The sequence below is a fragment of the Muscardinus avellanarius genome (genome assembly GCF_963383645.1).
Source record: "Muscardinus avellanarius genome assembly, chromosome: 8".
Taxonomy (NCBI): Eukaryota; Metazoa; Chordata; class Mammalia; order Rodentia; family Gliridae; genus Muscardinus; species Muscardinus avellanarius.
Genome location: NC_137794.1, coordinates 67,411,538 through 67,435,493, shown reverse-complemented (window position 1 = coordinate 67,435,493; position 23,956 = coordinate 67,411,538).

Genomic DNA, 23,956 nt, shown 5'->3' with positions numbered 1-23,956 from the left:
AGCCGAGGTGAGCCACTGCGGAACAGCCAGGCGGGATTTCTCTGCGCAGAGAGCATCTAAAGCTCCCAGTAGCCGCGCTCAGCACACGCTGCAGGGATTCAGAGTGGAAATCAAAACCAAGAAGAAAAACACCAGCCCCACAGCCGAGGGCGTAGCAGCGGCGCCATATTGCCACCGGCGGCAGCAGCAGTGAATCCAGAGAGGCCAGTACAGCTACATCTGCGTACTCAAGAACAGTGAGTCAAATTGTGGGCCACAGAGGAGAAATCCCAGTACTGTACTCCCTGGGACTTGACCCAGTGGGGGAGGGGCTGTGGCAGAGATATCACACCATAGGAGAACGTGCAACCTGGCACACCTCACATTCTAAAGCAGCTTCTATCGACTCTCTGGGTCGGAGACTCTGTGATAAAACCCAGTAAAGGAGTAGTGGGGTCTGAGATACTACTGACTTGAGATCCAGAACACCTTAAGTGAAGTCATCGTGACCCAAGGGAAGAACCCAGAGAAGGCACAAACATCCGAAATCATGGGAAAGAGGAATAATACTGGAGCAATGAATGCTCACAACCCCACAACATCAGAACCCGATAAAACAGAAAATCAGAGATTTCTAGAAGATCAAATCAAGAAAATAACTGTAGAAATAATAGAGGTGCTTCGAAAAGAACTCAGAGAGAGCCAAAAAGAGATAAAGGATGCAATTAATGAAGTAAAGGCCTCAATTCAAAGCACAAACAACCGATTAGAACACATGGAGAACAGAATCTCGCTATTAGAAGATGAGCAATCCAAAAACGAACGCATAGTTTCTAATCTAGAAAAAAATATCCGATAGCAGGAATCTGATATTGAAGAAATATGGGCCCATTTTAAGAGAGCTAACCTAAGAATAATCGGAATAGAGGAGGGAAAAGAAAGTGAAACCAAAGGGATCAACAATCTCTTCAAGGAAGTAATAGCAGAAAATTTTCCAAACATAGAGCAAGAGGTCGATACACAGGTCCAGGAAACTTATAGAACTCCCTTTAGACAGGATTGGAGAAGAGGATCCCCACGCCACATAATTCTAAAAATGACCAATGTGGAAGCCAAGCAGAGAATCTTAAAGGCAACAAAAGCTAAGGGCCAAGTGACATTCAGAGGCAAACCAATTAGAATCACTCCAGACTTCCCAAAACAAGTTATGAGAGCCAGAAGGGCTTGGAGTAACATATTCCAAACTCTGAAAGAAAACAACTTCCAGCCAAAAATTTCCTACCCAGCAAAATTTTCTATCAAATTAGATGGAGAAATAAGAAGCTTCCATGACAAACAGAAACTGAAGGAATTTATGTCTTCAAAACCAGCACTAGAGAAAATACTCAAAGAGATTAACTACAAAGAAGAAATAGGTAACACACACCAGAACCAGAGAAACAAGAGTTTCCATCCAACAGACAACTAAGATTGGTTATGTGTGGAGATTCATTATTTATGTTAGTCTTTTACCTATCTCTAAAGGGTATTGTTTGCCTTTATTGTTCTTAATTTCTAGGACTTCTAGTTGGAATATTAATATACCTTCAGATATAGCATTTGGAAATATTTTATCCCATTCTATTAGTAACTGTTAACTCTGTTTACATTGTCTTTGGATATACAGTAATTTTTTTTATTTTTTAGGGAGTTTGTATACTCCTCTGTTGCATGTGCCATTGAAATCATAACCAAGAAATCACTGCCAATTTCAATGTTGTGAGGTTTTATGACCCAGATTTTCTCCTAAATGTTTATAGTCTTAAGATTTATATTTAGGTCTATTATCTATTTTGAGTTAATATTTGTATATGGGATTAGGTAAGGGTCCAATTTTATTCTTTTCCATGTAATTATTATTTTTAACAATATTTAGTTAAAAGATTAATATTTCCACCACCAAATGTTCGTGGAAACCTTGTCAAAAATAACTTGACAATATAGGGAAGAATTTAGCTCTAGGCTTTTATTTAACTCCAATGGTTTATATATCTGCCTTTAGAATAGTACTACACTGTTTCAATTATTGTAGCTTTATATGGTTTGAAATCAGAAAATATATATCTTCTAGCTTTGTTCTTTTTCAAGATCGTTTTGGGTACCTAGAGTCCATATTCCATATTAGGATAGATTTTTTTCTGAAAAATAAATATATAAATATATGATAGTTTCACCTAAAAATAGAAAAAAAAATTCTCTGGTAAGAAAGAAAGCAAAAAGAAATATTGAAATGTTATCTTTAAGTCATCAAAAGCTTGGTATCAGACAAATGAAACTGTTATGTGAGATTATCATTTTTAATTTTAGATAAATTGCCATAATACTAGATGTCAACTACTAAGCCAAGCATGGGAGGGAGGGATAGGGAGAGAATGGGGTGGGGATTGGGTGGGGGCTGACTGGGAAAAGTGTGCATGTATGTCTACAAAAGTATGTATCCTACTATGATGTATGAATACAGTGCACCAATAAAAAAAATGTATGAACAAAAAAAATTAATTTTTGAAGAATAAAAAGGTATTTGATTGGAAAAGAGAGATTCCATATGGGAAGAGTAGAAAGTTAGAGATAGGTGTGTAATGATGTTTTTAATTTAGTAAGAAAAATCTGAGTTTATGATGAATATCATTAGTGAAATTTAATCCACTCAGCTTTTCTTCCTTCTTTCTTTCTTTCTTTCTTTCTTTCTTTCTTTCTTTCTTTCTTTCCTTCTCTTCTCTTTACTTTCTTTCCTCTTTTTTGTAAGATTGGAGATTGAATTCAGGGCCTTGCACATGCTAGGCAAGGCTCTGCCACAGAGCTATGCATCAGCCTTTTATTTTATTTTATTTTATTTTATTTTATTTTATTTTATCTAATCTATTGGACTGCGTCCAGGGCCTCTCACTTGCTCTTTCACTGAGCTGCACCCCCAGCCTCCAATCGTTTTGTTTTGAGATAGGCTGTTAGCTACTGAGGTTGGCCTTGAACTTGGCAATCCTTCTTTCTGTTTTCGCTTCCAAAGTATCTGGGATTGTAGGCATGTGCCTCCAGGCTTGGCTAAGTACAAAAATATCTTAAGATTTGTTGAAAAACTATCTTTGATAAGAGTTTCAAAGCCAGTGTTGTGGTTTAAAATAATTTTTTTGAAATAATACCTGATTGTCAGTGGTTCATTCTCCTGAATGTTTTTGTGCATAGAACAAAAACCCTGATAGAGAAATGATTCTGTGAATCAGAAATACAGAAATGCCTGGAGGTCCTGAAAAATCTTCACTCTCCCCTAACCCCTGCCAAAAAAAGGTACCTCAAAGCAAGGCAGCGCTTCATGTGTGCACAAGCCTTTTTGTGTATACAAGAATACTGTGGGCTTTTAGAGGCCACTAAAGAGGTTTGGATTTTCACACCCATGTTTCCTATTTATTCCCTTGTGCTTGGGGACTAGGAGTGTGCTAAAAGTTAAAAAAGTGTGAATAAGCTCCCTTTACCCAGCGTTTCCCACCCAGATGCTTAATAGGTGAGAAGTCAATAGAATATGGAGGCTGCAGAGCACTCCTTACAACTGTACAAATCACTCAAGCCTAGTGGAATAGTAACAAGCAGGCAAGGGACAGGTGTGCCTTTTACCACATTTCTTCTGTGAGTCCAATTTGAACTCAAATCTCATATGTTGCCTCTGTTATGTAGGATTTCACAGAATCCAGGGATGTTGGCAGGTAGAAGGAGAGGAGATTCACCCTGAGGCTCAAGGCTTCCATTATTTAGACTAACTCGCTGCCTTATTCCTTACTGATTGTTCTGGTGGACAAGAGTCAATTTTATTTTTCAGCTTGTCACGAGGTTGAGTGGTAACTAATGATTGGATGTTACCACTATTGTCTGATAACAAGAGCTCCTTCCATTTTCTCTCAGTGAATAAAGTGTGTTTAGTGTGGATTGCAGGGTATAAACTATGTAAATATATCTTGATGGATTGCTTTGATTTTTTTTTTTCAGTACTGGGGATGAAACCCAGGGGCATTCTACCTCTGAGCTATACCCCCAGCCCTATTTTCCTATTCTTTATTTTGAAACAAGGTCTCACCGAGTTGCAAGGTCCTCACTAAGTAGCTGATGCTGTCAGTGAACTGACCATGATCCTCCTGTCTCAGCCTCCCAAATGCTGGGATTACAAGTGTGCGTCACACCTGGCTTGCTTTGATACTCCAAAAGTGTTTGATCTTAATAAACTTGGAACTCTACTATGTCTCCCCATCACTGGCCCATTCCATTTTGTTTAGGACTTCACCGTTGCAAGATAAATGTTCAAATGAAGAATATTTTAATATTATTTTTCCATGGAAATAGACATACTATTACTACTACCTTTATTAGTTTAGATAGTTGAATAAGCCAGTTATTCAGAAACCTTGATGTAACCTGAGTTATATTGTATTTCAAACATGGAGTAGTAAAAGCATGTGCAAATTAGAGGTAGCTACTGTTTTTCTGCATCTATGGCAGTCTCCTCATCTTTCTCACTGTGTAACAAAAATAAGAATAAGGAAATAAAAATATTTCCTTAGCTATTGAGGTACAGTTAAAATTTGGGCATGTGAGCCACAGAAGAATAGCCAAAATATTTTCCTTTTTTTTTTTTTTTTTTTTTTGGTATGAAAACCAGAAAAAATGTGATTTCTTTGGAAGGAATAACAAAATAGAGCTGATAGGAATCTAGAATTGCCTTAGCCACTTTCCTGGGCTGCACAGGGTGAGCTCCATTGTGGGAAAGTATAATGCAGCTCTACTATAAAAGTAGGACCAAGAGATGATGAGGGGAAAAAGAAGGAGTTGAAACAAATGTTAGACACTGGGCACTTACTGACCTCCAGATGGCTCATGCTTAAAACTTTGGATTTTTCAGTTTCAAGAGTCAATAACTTAACCTCCCTCTTTATTTTTTGTCTATTCATTTGAGTTGGTTGTTTCCTCCTAATGGCTAAAGGAATTCTTATTAACATCACCTGTGGAATATTCAGGCAGTTTGTCCTAATCAACGTGGTCAGTTTTGGACAGAGTGTATTTTGCTAGATTTTTTTTTTCCTTATAAGAGCTTTCACAGTTGAGTGCAGTTAAGGTCCTCAGACTGAAGAAGTGGTCCATGAACTTTTGTTCCTATGTTTTGGTTCTTACATCAATCAACATGTGAAGCTCTTAACACATTGCTCTAATTGTTAACTATTGTGATCGTGGTGATCATCATGCTAGGCATCTACTGACGTTTCTGAGATGGAAACAAGATTGAGAAATTGCCTTGAAGCTACAAAGTGTGAAGTCTGCATGTGGTAAGAACATTTTGTAGGTGGTACTTATGGTTTAGTCTATATGCCTGTAGTATATTGAATATAATGTTCTTAATGAGATTCTGAAAATACTATTGCTGTTCTAGTTGTTTTAAAAATGTTTGGACGCCGGGCGTGGTGGCGCACACTTGTAATCCCCGCGCTTGGGAGGCGGAGACAGGAGGATCGCGCAGGTTCCAAGCCAGCCGTGCTGGCGTAAGAGACCCTGTTTCAAAAATATAAAATAGGTCTGGGAGTGTAGCCCGGAGGAAGAAGGGCTTCCAGGAACCCCGGTACCACCAAAAAAAAAAAAAAAAAAAAAAAAAAAAATGTTTGGTAGTATTTTTAGAATCTTTTTAAGTCAGTTACATAAGTGTAGTTGGGGGAGTGGTCAAGATTTACTTTTGCATTGAAAAATAATACAGTGTCAATTTGACTACATACAAATGGAGAGACAAGAGGCAGCTAATTGATATGGGCTAAGACAACACCAAAAAGCAAACACTTGAGCTGTAGTGCAGAAAACCAGTAAGATCATTTTTACAAAATAAGACTTTCTGCTATTTCTGGACCAAAGAAAAAATTCTAAAGAAATCTAAAAATTATTTTTAAAGAAACTGTGAGGACTGGTCATTGAAATTAAGCCCCAATTAAGCAGAAATTGTCGATATAATTCATTGAGAAGCATGCATGTCTATCCTCTGACTCATGAGGCAATTAAAATCAATTCTGGTGAAAAAGGCCAGTTGTAACAGGGAACCATGTTTGCCATCATCTGGAGGAGACTCAGTGAAAAAACAGATATTAAAAAAAATTCTCACTCTTTAAAAACAAATCAACCTTTTCTCTCTCTCTCTCTTTCTTTCTTTCTTTCTTTCTTTCTTTCTCTCTCTCTTTCTCTCTTTCTCTCTTTCTTTCTCTTTCTTTCTTCCTTCTTGCCAGAGAGGATGCAAATTGAAAACGTCTTTGTTATTTCCGCTCACAATTTTATTTCTGTTCTCACACCCCACCCTCCTTTACATGAATATTAAGAACTAAGACTCTAGCAACAGGCTTTGGTGGCGGGGGAGGTAGGGGGAAAGGGAAAAGTGTTGTGTGGGGGCTTTTCATATGTTAATAAGTTGATTCCATGACAACCATTGAAAAAAGCAGGGCTGGGAACAAAAGCTGCAGGCGGGAGAGAGGATGGGGCCCTTTCAGGGGTGCTGTGAGAATAACAGCCAAGACTCCCTCCTCTGAAAGGTATCTGATGGCCGCCCCTCAAAGGGCTTTGTTTTAGTAGCGCCGAGTCAGTAGATAATTTATGAGTCCAAATTTCACCCTCAACAACGATGTTTCCCCTTTAAAAGGTAGTGAATAAGAATCTAAAACCAAGAGGATGTGTCAAATCACTGGTCCCATTAGGGACCTGCAATGGAGTCCATCCCCGGGAGAAATTAGACTATCACTTGCAAGGATCTTACACTTCAGTTTTAAGTAACAAGGTCAAGGGCTTTTATCTTTTGAGTCCGAGAAGGCATTTAGAGCTGGATGATTAGAGAAATGGCAGTGGCCATGGCTGCTCTCCTCTCCAGGCCGCCTTTGAACACAGTGCAACATGCTCTTACAGGACACCTGTGGCATTCCTGGGCTTCGCTGACCAGTGCAAAGAAGTCTTGGTTGGCCACTTATCCTAGAAATATAAAGTGACATTCTCATGGAAGGCTTTCTAATGTCAAGTACAGCTGAGATTTGACTTAAAGCTCAGCAGTCATACATATGAATTGGCTGTTGTATCATGCTAACACAATGCATTCCTTCTAGCCAGTTCTAAAACTCTGGAAAGCATTGCATTCAGTAATAATGCTGACTTTACTAATTTTCTGTCCAGCCTTGTTTTTCTCTCATGTGTATTACTCAGTCTTTAATTGAATTATATTAAATTCTTTTTTTATTTTCCTTTGTCCACTTTAAGAAGCTGCCAGAAACTTGCCATGAGTACTTGAGATACAGTGTTTTCTCTGTTTGGATGGACACAAGCGCTTTCATCACAATGGAATGCTTATGGAATTATATATTTCAAAGGACGCTAACATGAAAATACAACTTCAGTCAGTCAGGTTACAATGATGAATAGTGATGCCACAATGATTACTGAAAAAAATTGCAGTTTTCTTTTAAAGTTTTTGCTTTGGTCTTCAGTGATTATGAAAATATAATTCATATTTTCTTCTCATAAATTTTATGAACTTACGTGAATTTTACTTTCATGCTATTCACAACTATAATAGGTTTGTTTGATGAAAAGAAAAGCAATATTGTAGCTATGATGAATCAGAATTTGAGATCTGATAATATTGTTACCAAGATTATACTATAAATATTCTGGTTTCCTTAAACTTGTCTTATTTTTTACTCAATATTTGCAGCATGAAATTCATCATCTTCCAATATTGTGATAAAAACCATTTGTTCATAAACAAACTTTTAATAAGTGTCTATTGCAGACTAGAACTGGGCTAAGTTTGATAGATAATGTGATAAGACTGTTTTTTTAAAAATGCATAGTTGAGTGAATGGATAATTATGTTAATAGATAATTATAGCTTTTGCCTTATTTATTTATTATTTATTTATTTAGTGGTACTGGGGATAAAGGGCAGTCTACCTCTGAGCTACACCCTCAGCCCTATTTTTTATTCTTTTGAAACAGGGTCTCATTGAGTTGCCAAGAGCCTCACTAAGTAGTTGAGGCTGTCTGAGAACCATGATCCTCCTGTCTCAGCCTCCCAAATGCTGGGATTACAAGCCTGCATCTCCCTGCCCAGCAGCTTTTGAACTTTTTATATCTCTTCTCTTTTGAAATTAAGATCTGATGTGGCTTAAACAGATATGCATGATCAAATATACAATAAATAAGTAAAGTAAAATCAAAACAGGAAAAGACAAATACAATGAAAGTAGGGATATGATGAGTGCTAGACACAGAGCATACAATCTTGTATTGTAGTTGTGAACCACAGTTTAACCCAGATATATTCCAAATGGTATTATTTACAAAGTTCTTGAGGTCCATAAAAACAATGCAAAACTTGTACTTGTGTGGAGATGTAGATGTGAGAGAAAATTTTTTTCAAGTGTGTGAGGAGGGTATATAGTGAAATCTAATGGCACATGCTTAATAACATTCCTAAAATAAGCACAATGTTAAGTCTTCTATACATGTTTTGTATACTATTTCTGATTTCTCCTTGCAGGAAAAGAAAGTAGTAATTGTTGGCTTGCCCATGAAAAGCTGTGTACTATACCATGATACTCCCCTTCTAACACAAACACACACACACACACACACACACACACACACACACACACACACAAAGAAACTCCAAACCCCAGTTACAAACATTCTGGCCACAGCTAATTGGCCTGGGGAGAGGAGCAGCGCTCAGCTCAAGAGTAACTAATATTTACAGACTGGCCTACAAGAATGGCGTACAAGGCCACCCAATAATAAAGAAAATGCTTTGCTGACAGAAATTGAGAGAAAACAATTGGCTGTTTTCTTATGGGGCATTTAAAGATAAGAGGTACACGGAGGGAGGCAATTATTTGGAAGTGTGAACAGAAACTGAAGGGCACAGAGAGAAAAGTTAGGTTGCAAAAGCCAAGAGTCAGCGGAGACAATAAACTGGCACAAAGAGAAAAGGACTCACAGAGTGCAGGGTGAGGTGATGACTTCGTACAGACAGAACTGGTGTAAATCAGCTGCGGAGCTGGGGTTCCAGGGAGCTGACCACCGGAGCTGCGGTGCTTTCTGCATGACAGTGTGGTTTCCAGGAGCTGGGCTGTCGTCCTGTGATTCCACACTTGCTGACAGCGAGATTCTGGGATTCTGCTCTTCCTCCTTATTACTTAAACTAACCTGAGAGAATTGCTGATTTTTGTCATTGTCAAAACAGGCTAAATGGCTGATGACATAACCTAAAGTTCATTTCAGTAAGAGAAATCCCACAGGGGTCTGAACAGTGCAGCGCAAATATGTTGCCTCTGAAGGTCTAGTTTGATCCCCAGTGAAATTTATAGTAGATATGCAATAGGGAGACTGCCTGGTTTTCAAGATATTATTCACAAGCGTTCTTCACAGAAATTGAATAGCAGAAATCTGGGGTTACACTCCAGGTAGAATATGGAGTACAGACGTCTATTGTAGATGATTAAAAGTTCATTTGAATTCGTTGTCAAATAACAGACAAAAGATAAGTAATGATTTTTTGTTGTTGTTTATTTTTGTAGTGTTAGGGATTGAACCCATGGCTGCTCTACCACCGAGTTACATTCCCGGTCCTTTTTTAAAAGTTTTATTTTGTGATGGGATCTCGATAAATTTCTCAGGCTGGCCTCAACCCTGTAATCCTCCTTCCTCAGCCTTCTGAGTAGCTGGAATTATAGGCATATGTCACCATGCCTGGAGGAATCTTGTTTTTCTGTGGGAATATTAAAAAATGTAGGTCCTTCTCTGTCTACAGAACTGTTCCACACAGTGTGTGGGCTAGGGCAACATTTCTAACAAAACAAAAGAAAACGAGCTCTGAGTTCTAATCTCCTCAGACACAGATAAGTGGTAGTCTAGAAACCTGAGACTTTGAGCCATAATGTAGACCTACAATGATGTGTCTTGGCAAGCATCTCCAAGTATAGTGGGCCACACTGCCGGCAATGGAGACAGCAACATTTCTCACTTCACGGAACATCTGGTCTGGTATGATAATATTAGAAAGAACCATTAGAGTTTTAGAGTTAAAATTTTAGGTTGCTCAAAGCAGTGGTTTTAGTTTGGGTAATAATATATATTACCAAATATAATATAAATGTTATATTTTTTATTTATTAGAGTGATTCCTAGTCATTAGAATAGGAGAGGAAGAGAAAAATTTCAAAATACATGTGTACAGGTCATTGATTCAACTGTTGGGCCAGGATGGGATCTGGGAAATTTAATTGGGTGAAATTTTACTTGTCATTCTGATCTCTTTCTTTGATTGAGGATCACAAGATCAACTCCTCTTAAGGGAACAACTTCTAGATGTAAATGTCAGAACCACTTTGGAGTCTTATCTCCATCTTAGTTGAAATTCATTCTTGCTTAATTTAACTGTTCAGACATATACGTTACAAAGCACAGTATCTTTTTAAAACATCTTATTTTTAAAGGAATGGTCCAAGACCACTACTAGATGCCTGAAACCTCAGATCATATTGAAATCTATATATACTATGTTATTTTCCTAACACTATACACATATATTTATGGTAAAGTTTAATTATTAAATTAGGTACAATAAGAAATTATAACAATAACTAATAGTATGATAGGACATATGTAAGATATGCTGTAATAAAAGTTGTGCGAATCTGGTCTCTCTCTCAAAAGAGCTTATATTGTATTCATCCTTCTTGCAATGGTATGAGTATTACAAACTCTATATACTGAGCTGAAGCGAGGTGAATGATGTAGGTATTGTGATGTAGCACCGAGCTACTACTGACCTTTTTACTTGAACGTAGACAATGCTATACATTAACAGTCAATTTGATAATCAACTTGACTACTAAGTGACTAATGGGAGGGTAACATATACACTGAGGATAAACTAGACAAAAGGAAGACTCATGTCCTGGTCAGAATGGAGTGGAGGACACCACCAAACTTCATCATGTTACTCAGAATGGCACATAATTTAAACATTATGAGTTAGTTGTTTATCTCTGGAATTTTTCATTTAATATATTAGTACAGCAGTTGACTACATGTAACTGAAACTGGAAAACAAAACTGGGTAACAGAGGACCACTCTATACTTCAAAGTTAGGGTTATCTCTTTATTAATTTCCTGATTCAAAAAATTTATTTTAAAAAAGGTTCATCTATTACATAATTTTGTTTTGTTTTGTTTTTGGTGGTACTGGGGTGGAACCCAGGGGTCTTCTACCTCCGGGCTACACTCCCAGACCTATTTTATATTTTACTTGGAAACAGGGTCTCGCTAAGTTGCTGAGAGCCTCACTAAGTAGCTGAGGCTGGCTTCGAACCTGCGCGATCCTCCTATCTCAGCCTCCCAAGCGCTGGGTTTACAAGGGTGCGCCACCATGCCTGGCTCTTATTACATAATTTTTATGTCTAGTTCAAAATGAAAATAACAATGATTATTTGTTGGATAAAACTGATTTTGTGGATATAAATATTCTCAAATATTATGTTATTACCCTTTTTTATTTTCCCCTGTTGTCCTGCTGAGCCAAACTAATTGATCTCAGAGGTAATTAAAATTTGTAATTTGTTTGCAAGATACTAAGAAGAACTTCACAATAAAGTTTCCAAATGTTTTTTGTACTAATTTAGGGAAGATTTTCCATTGTTTAAGGGATGTTATACTAAACATTGTAAAACCAACCAAAAGATGTTGGTTGTAGTTTCCTGATTAGAAAAATTTTTATCATCTGTGCCTTTATACTGGTTAGGATACCGAGCTTGGTATCAAAAAAATGCTCTTGTTCTCCAGGTACTGAAAGTATGCTATTGGGACAAATTATCTTTAAAGAAATCTTGATGCCAGGTGTGGTGGTTCACTTCTGTAATCCCAGCATTCGGGAGGTGGAGACCTGGGGATTTTGCTTCGCAGACAGCCTCAGCTACTTAGTGAGGCCCTTTGCAACTCTGAGACGCTGTTTCAAAAAATAAAAAGACTAAAACATAGGGATGGCAGTGTAGCTCCAAGGTAGAATGCCCCTGGGTTCCATCCCCAGTAACACACACACACACACACACACACACACACACACACACACACACACACACATCTTGACTTGGTCCATTCATGTTATCTACCATATAGAGAATTACTTTATTTTATTTTTATGGTGCTGGGTATTGAGTCCAGGGCCTCCTTCATGCTAGGTAAACACTATTACTGAGCTACACCCCCAGCCGCAGAGAATTTTAAAAAAGGGCATGAAATAAAATAAATTCTACTATTGCAGTGTGATTACGTTTGACATAAAAAGGTGTTTAATAAATGTTTTTCCTTGTCCAATTTTGAACAGTGGGATAAAATAGGAGAATTAAGGTTATAACTCTAGTAAAGTCATTTTAACCAGATAATTTGGTTTTAGTTATTGTACAATGACTTAGCTCTTGAAATCACTTCTTTAGGATAACAGGTTTCATGTTTTGAATACAATGTATAACTGTACATTTACTATTCCAACTCTGTTTTTTCCTTTCCCTTTGTATTGTCTCTGTAGATAGAAAGTGAATGAGAAAAATGAGGCAGCTGCCTAAATGAGTTCCACCAAGCCAAGCCAAGTAAAAATAATTGTGTGGTGTGTTATCAGTGAAAGTGGTCCACAATTTAAATTATCTAGATAATTGTCTCAGTTCTCATTCTACTCTGTGTATAAATAATGGGATTTCAGTATTGGAGAAATGAAGGGAAGAATATTCTAGCCAAATTTTAATTTCAAATTATTCTTTTATGAGTTCTTTGTTTTAATGACCTCATAGATTTATATTATTCTTTATTTCTACAATTTTCTACATTCTGTTGGAGAAGAAGATGATACAGTCTTTATAATGTAAGTCTACTGTTAAAACAAAAGTCTGAGTTTCAAAACAAAAGTGGTACTTTAGAAATACTTCCGTAGAAACCATGTTTCTACTTATATTTCTCTGAGGTCCTAAGGGTTCTGTAGGTGATGAGAAGATCTTAAGATCCTGATTTCTGTATCATGAATCTTAAGATGTACTCTAAACTTTAAAAACATCAGTTATAATGTACACAGTCAATATTCAGAGAAATAGAAGTCTATGTAGTTGTATTTTCTTCAAATGAACATATTTAAGCTCACCTGTACAATAGCTAAAATTTCTGGGTGAAATGGAGAACACTATCAAATATTTGGAACATATATCTATATAATATTAAACATGAGTTTTTTAATGCATGAATTTAAAACTATTATAGCTAGACCAATGAAATATTGCATTGAACTTCAATGTTTGTAGGCAATATCTGAAAAAAGGAAGATAGCAAGTCAGGCTTGGTACAAGATTCTGATTATATATATTTAATATTTAATTATTGATTTTGGTACTGGGGACTAAGCCTAAGTTCATCCTACCTCTGAGCTACAACCCCAGGCCTCCCTTTAAAAAATATTTTTGCTTAAAAACTGGTTTCATGATGTTACTGAATTCCTCACTACTGTTGAGGCTGTCCTCGAATCTGTAGTCCTTCTATCTCAGCTTCCCAAGTACTGGAATTACAGGCATATGCCATCACACCTGGCTGTTTAATAATTTTATAAGATGTGGGTTTCTAACATAAAAAGAAATTATGCTAAGTGAGATTAATCAGTCACAAAAAAAAAGATGCTCTCCCTAATATATGAAAGCTAGGGAGAAATGGGTCATAGAAGGAAATCTAGACAGAAGAAGATACCAGAGATGAGCAAATAAGGTGACCCAACTGAGGGAATGGGAGGGGGGAAGAGGGAAATTCTCTAATACAAATGAGGTACTTTAACAAACATATCAAAGTCAATCACTAAGCCAAACATAAGAAAGAGGGAGGAGGAGGGAATGGTGCACGAAGTGGGTAAGGGCTAATTGGGTGATGTGTGCATGTATGCCTCTACCATTTTGTACCCCATTAATATGTATAACTACAATGTACCAGTACAATTTTTTTTTTTAAAAAAGCAATTGGATGTACAGAGAAAACCTTGTGTTTGCCATAGCATATTGTGAGACTTGGAGAAAAAACTCTTAGTCCTCAGAATCCTTACTTGGGGTGGTATGGTTATGAGACAGGGCTCTGGAGTCAGAATAGAGCCTAATTACCTGGATTTCAGTTCCAGATCCTCATTTTACTACTTTCCTGATCCTCGAAACTTATGTGAAAATTATACATTTCAGTTTTATCTGTTAAATGGAACAATAATGGCACCCACCTTAGAGTTTTATTTTCACACACACGCGCACACACACACACACACACACGCACGCACACACACACATTTGACATAGATAAGTTTGAAAACAAACACAACTCATTCAAGTAAATTACAGACTAAAGTGCTTTAAGAAAGTCCAACACAGATATGTAGTAATATGGTGTAGGTTTACCTCTACATAATAGTCCCAAATCAAGTGGGTAGTGTAGAACATGTAAATAATAACTGCTGGAGTGGTTTCTTTTCATGTAAAATTAAAAGTGAGTTATGTGGTGCTTACATTATAGTCCAAGAAAAGAGAAAAAGGGGAAAGGGAGAATCCAGTGCAAGAAGTATTGTATTTAAGGCGATGACCTTAAAGTTATTCCCATCATTACCATTCACATACTATTTCCTCAAATCTAACTATATAGCCTTTCAGAGTTGTAAAATGGCTGGAAAAAATATAGTTTATCGTTAGATATTTATCCAGATAAAAATGAAACTTCTACAACTTAAAGGAAGGGGAGAATTAATTCTAAGCTCCAGCAGTCTTCAATTCATAAACAAAGAAAGTAATTGGTGGAGACAGAAGAGAGTCCTGTGTGATCAGTTAGGTTGTACTGCATAACCATCCCCTACTTAAAACAATAGGCATTTATTACTCCTCACCGTCTAGTGGGCCAGTTAAACAGTTCTTATCTTGTGACTTTACTGGGACTGAGTGATCTAAGTATCCTCACTAGTATATCTCATTTTTGATCTGCAGATTTCTCATCTTCTAATTGGCATGTCCAGGTTTCTTTTTCAGAAATAGCTCATTGTTCCGTAAAGCTGAAAGAGTACAAGCTCCAAATACATATGTAATTTTAAAGCCTCTGCTTGGAAACATTCGCCAAAGTTCTGTTGGCCAAAGAATGTCCTTAATTCAAGGAAGAGAAAGAGAGACATCACCTATAGACGGCAGAAGCTGTAATAGCACATGGCAGAAGAGAAAGCACAAAGGGAAGGGAGGAATATGTGGCTATTATTGAAATCTACAACAACTAATAAGTAATCTAATAACATTGAAGGTGCAGCTATTTTTTTATAGAGAAAATGGTGATTGCTGGTATATTCAGAATAGTCTATTAAATTTAGTCAATAGAGCTTCTATTGGTTATGAGATCTTCACCTTGAAGGAGATGTAGTGGCTTAGTTTTACATTCTAGATAAGGAGGATCTCTTTCTAAGAAGGAGTTTCTATATAAAAAAATGCAAGCCATAATAAGAACATAGACAAGTTGAATACATTGGAATTAAAAACTATTGTATTAGAAGACAAATAACATGAAAACCCACTATGACTGTTCATACAGCACATATAATCACAAAGAGTTGTGTGTGTGTGTGTGTGTGTGTGTGTGTGTGTGTGTGTGGTACTGGGAGACAGAACCCAGGGGCTTTCTACCTCCAGGCTACACCCCATCCCTATTTTATAATTTATTTGGAAACAGAGTCTCACTAAGTTGCTGAGAGACTAAGTAGCCGAGGTTGGCTTTGAACCTGTGTGATCCTACTGTCTTAGCCTCCCAAGCCCTGGGATTACAAGCATGCACCACCATGCCCATCTTTAAGAGTTCGGTATTTTGAAAAGACAACATATAGGTATATATAAACTGCTAAACACTGACAGGAAAAAGACAAAACACATTAATATATACAAAAAAAAAAAGATGATGGGGAAACTCAGGACACAAAAGGATCATTTTTATAGCCCAGGAAACTCAGAAGCCAATAGAACTATGAAAAGAAACTTCAGCTTCATTAGACATCAAGGAAGTGTAAGTGCAGGTCTCTATCAGATATCGTTTCAATTCAAAAGACTGGAAAAAATTAGAATGACAGGTAATAATCAATGTTGCAAATGAATTATTGAGGACTTCTGTATTTTAGGTAGGAAAATAAATTAGCATACATAGTTTGGAAAATGATTTATATTGCTTTATTGATATAAAAATGTGCATATTCTATAACCCAGAAAACTACCCCGAGATGAATAATATAGAGTAATTTCTACCTTTTTTCACCAGAAAACCCTTACACCAATGTTCACAACAGGAAATGTAAAATCAAATGTCTGAAAACAACCTAAATGTTCACTGACATGAGAATACATAATTTTTAAAAAATCCTTCTTCTACTATCTTAATCATCTAGTTCAATTAACAATAGTTATAAGGATCAATGTAAGTGGGATAAAGGAGAATTTTTGATAGAATAAATATGATGTGAATATTTATGAAAAATAATCAGTTATGCAGCCCATGCATAAACAATACATATATCGATGTATATATGTATGTATTAATACATATCTATCTATGTATCTATGTTGTGAAAATAACAAACAAAAACAGAATGACACACATAAATTCATAATAGTGGAATAGTGAGATAGAGCAGGGATAGGATACATAAGGGATGTAAACACTAATTTTATTCATTTTACTCTTTTTTTTTTGTGGTGCTGAGGTTGAACTCAGGAGCATTATATATCTGAGTTGTTATACCCCTAGCCATCTTTTCATTTTTATTTAAAAACATGGTCTTGCTAAGTTGCTGAGGTTGGCTTTGAACCTGGGATCCTCCTGTCTTAGCCTCCCGAGCACTGTGATGACAGGTGTGCAGCACTATGCTCAAATCATTGTATTACTTTTCTTCTTTATGGCTTATATGGTTTTTACATGTATTATTTGTGATATATGTATATTCCATAGTTTTAAATAAGGAGACGGTGATATGTAGGCTAGTATCATTTTCTAACCATGACTTCTCAAAATATTCCACTAAGCATCCAGTACTCCTGAGGGGCTGGAGATTTAGTCAGAGTCCCTCATTTTAAGCACAGTTTGTCTTTGAATTCTCCAGACATTCATTCAAAAGTTTAATACTAGTTTTGCATCCTAGTCCAAAATTTTCAGTCATTACTTTAATATTAAAGTAAAGCCATCGCCTTAAATGTGTAGTAGAAGTGAAGTTTTAGAAAGATAAATCTTTTAATCCCGTGGACTTGAAGACTCCCCAGCAAACTCTAGAGTTTTACTTAAATGAAAAACATAGGCTTATTGTGACAGGAGGTGGTATTTTAACTGTGTTTAAATTCTGTGATTGTTACTATACAACAGAAGAAAGCAAAGTGGAAAGCTTTAAAAAGGAAGGCAAAAAAATTGCCACAGTCTTGAGCCTTGTAGATATCATTATGTTAAATGTTGCACAAAAATATAGTTGCTGTTTCACTGGTTGCATGCCTCCTAGAAATGTTCCTCCTGGCCCAAGTTGTTAATTTTTCTATCTTTTCACACAGTACAATAAGTATCCAGACTGATCTATAGGACACTCTCACTGGGTCTCTTAATAACAAATCTTCAAGATTGCCAATTTAGCGGTAGACGAGAACCCTCCTGCAGGGAGGGGTCACTACCCTGTGAACTGGTCTTGTCCTTCAGAAACTCACTAATTACATCTCCATTTCCATGTTGGCTTCACTGGGGGCACTGGTTTCTCCTTCCAGCTCCCTAAAACATGAGCTCACCTGGGTTTCTCCCTCCATAACACACAACATGCCTGAGATTGGGCAGCAGCCTTTAGCAAAAATTTCTTAAGTCTAGTGGATAAAAGCAGAATAATTATTGCCCAGAAATCAATGCTCTGGTTGGCTATTTTTCTCTCTGTCACCAGTCAAACTGATGCTTACTACTTTGCCAAGTTGTTTCATTCCAACTTCAACATGGCAGCCGGCTTCTTTTTACCCTGTAATATTTTCAAGAATATTTAGATGTTAGGCTCAAAGAATATGGTTGCAGAAAGAGAAAAGAATCTGGTTTATTTGTTGTTGAAATTTTGCTTTTGAAGTAGTACTTTTTAATCTTATGATCTACACCATTTATGAACAATCAAGAAGGGAATCATCTTTCTTTAGTGGAAACCAACTCCAACAAGACAACTATCTTGAGACAAAAGTGTTTAAGAGAAGATAAGGAATAGAGAAATATAAAGGAATATAGAGGCTGGGGTGGAATTTGGAGAGTGTGTATGTAGGGTGATGGATAGCGCTTTCCCTAAGAGATAGTGCAATAAATGTTTGTTAAATAAATGAATTCATGGTCAGTGAGAATTCCTGGAGTGTACCCTGATGGGAATAAAATGAAAAAGAAAACTGAGAAATGGAAACTTAGGAAGTAGAAAGACAATTAAACTAATTTTTATAAAAGAGAATAAGATTGATCAAATAGTTTTTGTGGCCAACTTTTTTTGAAACTTAATGGAATGTAATTACATTAATGAGGTGTGCCTGCCTTCTGTCAGGCCCATTTCATGACCTAATGAAGCAACAATGTAAACGGAGAGGCAGCCTACAATGTTTGCCAAGGGAGACAAAAATTCTAGGCACACCAATTTTAATTTTTTGGGGGTTTGTTTGGTATGTTTATTTTCTAAGTCTGAATGCATGAACAATTAAGAGAGCACTCCTCCAGTGTGGCCTGCATATGCCACTTGACTAGTGAAGAGGGTACATGATTAAAAAAGACTAGTATAGTGGACTTGATGGCACACCTATAATCTCAGTACTTGGGAGGCTGAGATAAGAGTATTGCATATTTGAGGACAGCCTCAGTAACATAGTGAGACTCTAAATAACCTAGCAAAACCCTGTTTCCAAACCAAACATATAAAGGGCTTGGTTTTGATAGCCTCTGGGTTCAATCTCTACTACTACTACTACTACTACTACCACACACACACACACACACACACACACATACACACACACATACACATTGTGTGTGTTAACAAATAGAGGGAACTATGTAAAGGCTAGTTAAAAGAATAATTTATTCATCCAACAAACCTTTATTATGTATTTTTATAGAAAACTACTGGTTTGTAGCAATACGAGAAATATCTACACACATCCCCCAGTTCCTAATAGCTTAGTGTCTAATAGAAATAAACATTAATATAGCTTTTATAGGTTAGTATAATAATAAAGAACTGGCCAGGCGTGGTGGCGCACGCTTGTAATCCCAGCATTCAGGAGGTTGAGACAGGAGGATCGTGGTTCCCAGACAACCTCAAGTACTCAGTGAGTCCCTTTGCAACTCAGTGAGACCCTGTTTCGAAACAAAGAATAAAAAATAGGACTGGGGGTGTAGCTCAGAGGTAGAATGTCCCTGGGTTTCATTACCCAGTACTGCAAAATAATAATTAATAATAATAATAATAATAATAAACCTCAGAAGAACTATAAAACTTCAGAAACAAAAACATAGGAATATAGTATGGTAAAATCTATCAAATTTTAGTAGATATGAAATAGAAATTGACTGATTTGAAGTAAGAGACTATAATGATTGGCGATTGGCTGTTACGGATCTAAGAATTAGAACATAATATGTCAGTGGATTAGCCTATCTAACAATTCCTGATTAAAACTAAATATAATACTGTTTGTCAAGATACTTAGATTTCTAGAGAAGAGAATAGAGAGAAAATATCATAATAAAGTATATTTTCTCAACATAATTTATCGAAACAGAACCCAGAAAATCAGAATAATTGAAGATACAGAAGAAAAAATGAATAGCCTACAATTGCAAAGGAATATTTCACAAAAGTACCTTCCTAGTTTAAGGAATGACAAGTAATTATGATATTAGAGTAATGATTTCCCAAAAAAAACCCCAACAAAATATAAGAATATATATGCATGGAAAAGTCACTAAAAGATCTAGAAGGCAAAAAACATGCACGTTTGAACTCAAATTTCAGTGCACATGTTGTCTTTGCTAGTGGAATGATTATACCTACTTTGATTAATATACAAATAAAAAGCTTAAATAATTTAACCTTCGGAAGTTAAAACTGAAATATGGCAGAAAATACTTGGTACTAAATGTTATCCACATGTAAGGGATTATGATTATATCCCTTTCATAGAATTTTTCTTTTGTTTTGGAATAGAAAAAAGTAAACACTAACTTAATTATTTAAAACGTGAAGTTGGGCATGGTGGTACATGCTTGTAATCGCAGTACTTGGGAGGCTTAGACAGAAGGATCACAGGTTCGAAGCTAGCCTCACAGCTTAGTGAGGCTCTCTGCAACTTAGTGATACCCTGTTGCCAAATAAAATATTTAAGAAAATACACCTGGGGTTGTAGCCCAGAAGTAGAAGGCTCCTGGGTTCCATCCCCAATACCACAAAAAAGTGATAAAAATGCTTGTTGATTCATTTTACATACATTCATTAAATGCATATATATACAAATATATTATATATGTATATATTATGTACACATATATATATCATATCTACACATATATGCCACATATAATGGCATTATTCATGATGAGAAAACCAATATTACTTTGATTATTAAGCGTTTTTATCTTTCATTTGTTTTTACTTTAGAGCTCGTTGTGCTCATGAAGATATGCTACCTATTAGTAACACTATATAAGAGATCTGTTTAATCCACAGAAAACCCCATCACAGCTTTTCTTAATGAGAGAACTCTAGTATAATGAGAGAAACCACGTTTCCAGTTAAATAATACTCTTCTCATTTTGGGCTGGTTTTATAACTCGGTGTTTGCCATTGAAGCATAGGAAAACCGCTGATGATAAATGGACTGACTCCTGCTGTCTTCTGCTCTTTGCTCATCTGCTGCTTTATCTGGGATGTGGCCTTGATGCAGCTGCCATCTTGAACGTGAGGAGATGGTGTATGAGCCTCTGCTGCCACTGAGCCTACCGTTGCTTCCCTTGTTTTAACGCTTTCTATGTGAAAATAAATGAACAAATAAATACGTAAACACCAGTTTGGCTTGGCCACCCTGATCAGGTTTCTATTTCCTGGGATCTAAGAGATTCAGGGACAAAACAATAATACTAGAAGAAGAAAATTAAGGCTAAGAACCCCCCCCCAAAAAAAAAGAGAGAGAGAAAATGTAAATCAATAGAAAATCATCTCATACTCTAAAACTAATTTCAATATTTATGAAGTAGCAAAGTAGTTATACTTAACATGCTATAGCTCATGCAATAAGCACATTTCATTGCTTCTAATACTTATATTTTTTCATATTTATATCTCCCCAATTAGGTGTTATGTTAGCTTTTCATTGCTGGGACCAAAATATTGGATATAAACAACTTAGATTGATAAGCAAATAAGGCAACCTGTGAGGGATAGGAGAGGGGAAGGGGTAAATTCCTTAATGTACATGATGCACAACCATTAACATATCAGAGTCAGTCACTGAGCCAAACATGAGAAGGAAAGAAGGGGGAGGGAATGGGGTGGGAATTGGGGAAGGCCTAAAGAGTGATGTGCGCATGTGTGCCTCTACCATTTGTACCCCATTAATATATATGACTCCAGTGCACCAATAAAAAAATTAAAAAATGAAAAGGAAAGATTTATTTTGGTTCATGGTTTCAGAAGATTTGGTCTGTATTTGAGTGGCTCCAATGTAGAAATGTCATGGTGGAGGGAAAGAGAGAGAGGGAGAGGGAGAAGGAGAGGGAGAGAGAGGGACTGGGAAGATGATAAACCCTTCTAGGGCAGTGACTTCTTCCAACTAGATCCTACCTTCCAGTAGTACATTCAGCTTTCCATGGATTAATCCACTAATGAGGTCACAGCTCTCATGATCCAGTCATTGCTTAAAGGCATCCCCTCTCAACCTTCCTGCCCAGGGAGCCATGCTTTCAACATGAGCTCTGGGGGGACAGTTCAAAACGTGAGTTAGTAGAGTTGAACTTGAAGTATAAAAAAGCTTTTCAAATGCCTTCACATACCTATTTTATTTTTGTTTTTCTTTTAATATAGGCCTAAGAATGATAGATAATTTCAAATCTAGATGGGCTCTTTTATTGGGTATACAATTAAAATTCTAAGAGGTAAAAAGGAATGTCATAATTTAAATGGAAGCTTTTTAATCTTTCCTAGTGGTATGTAAAATAATGATGTGTTTTACAAGAACTGATATCCCAGATTTGATGAAATACCATGAAGTTTCCCTCTGCCAGGAGTAAAAAGTCAGCCTTCTTTTCCACAGCATGATGCTTTAATAGAAAACAGGCCTTAGAGAAAGAGGCCAAGGAATCTACCCTAGAGTAATGTTTTGTGGATTCTGTACGAAATGCCTAATGGAGTGCATGGTGTTATGCTGCCTTAGGGATCCATCCTAGGAATTGAATTGCTCCCAAGAGCAGCTCTGAACTCTGATCTGGGTCTGTATGGGTAAGCCTGATTGCAAACTTGACAGATATACAAAACACATATTTGTGGAATGAATTTATTTCTAAAAATTCCAATTAGCTTCTCATATCCTGCAGTTTTGTTGGTATTTTAAATTTTTCTTCCAGTATAATGTTCTCATGTAACTTACTTATACTTTTCTTTTGCTTTGCAAATTTTGTTTTTCAAATAAACTTTAGGAACTGTGCTAAATGCTTTCAATTGGAAGCAAGTTTCTCTCTCTCCCTCTCCCTCTCTCCTTTCTCTTTTGTGCATGCACACGCATATCGTGTGTGTGTGTGTGTGTGTGTGTGTGTGTGTGTGTGTGTGTGTTATTGGGGATTGAACCCGGGGACATTCTACCTTTGAGCCCTATTTTATTTTTATTTTGAAACAGGGTCTTGCTAAGTTGCTGAGGCTGGTCACCAACCTGTGATCCTCCTACTTCAGCCTCCCAAGTACTGAGATTACAAGTGTGTGCCACCACACTCAGCTGTATGCCTATTTTTAATTGGAAGAACCTGTAGTTTTGAGAGGGATTAAGTGAATTGCCTGATGTCACAGAGCTACTATGTGATGTAATTAGTATTGGAATTTATGTTTATGTGTTTCAAAAGTTCATGTTCTTTATACTATAAATATAAAATTTAAAATAAACTTCCCTTCTGTAAATCATTCCCAATAAGATACTGGAAACATAAAATAAATTACTAACAGAAAAAAAAAGTCAAATATTACAACTAAATTTTGAAAAGTTCAACTATATAAATGTGCTGAACTAACCAGTTTATACTAGGGTGTCATGATCCAGGAAAAAAAATTAAAATAAAATTTATTTTATGATATTGAGTATTTGATGTAGACTACTTATATATGACAGAGTGTTTTACATAATGAACAGAGAATAAGGAAGTAATAGTTATGAATAACAAAATATCCTGCCCTAAAGTTTAAAAAAATGTTATGATGAGTATAAAAAGGTCATTTGATTGCCACTATACTTTTTAAATAATGGCCTTCATAAGAACATTCAACAGGACAGCATATGATTTGAACACTTAAGTAGTTGTAATTTCTTCATTCGAGATCCCATTTCACATGTGCTATCAACTCAAATGTTAAGATATAGAATCAATGGATCTACCTATGCTAGAAACAGAATTGTTATGACAAAGACTTGTTTAATCTGATTGGCTAGAACACATTAAGATGATAAGTAAAATTTATGATATGTCAAAACTTCACAGATTTGAACAGTATAATACTCTCTTTTATGCTACACTTTCATTTTACCATTTGGGAGATTTTCCGAAGTATTACAAACCATATTTGCTTAATATTAAGGAAGATGAGGTTTCAAAGAAAGATTATAAAAAACACTT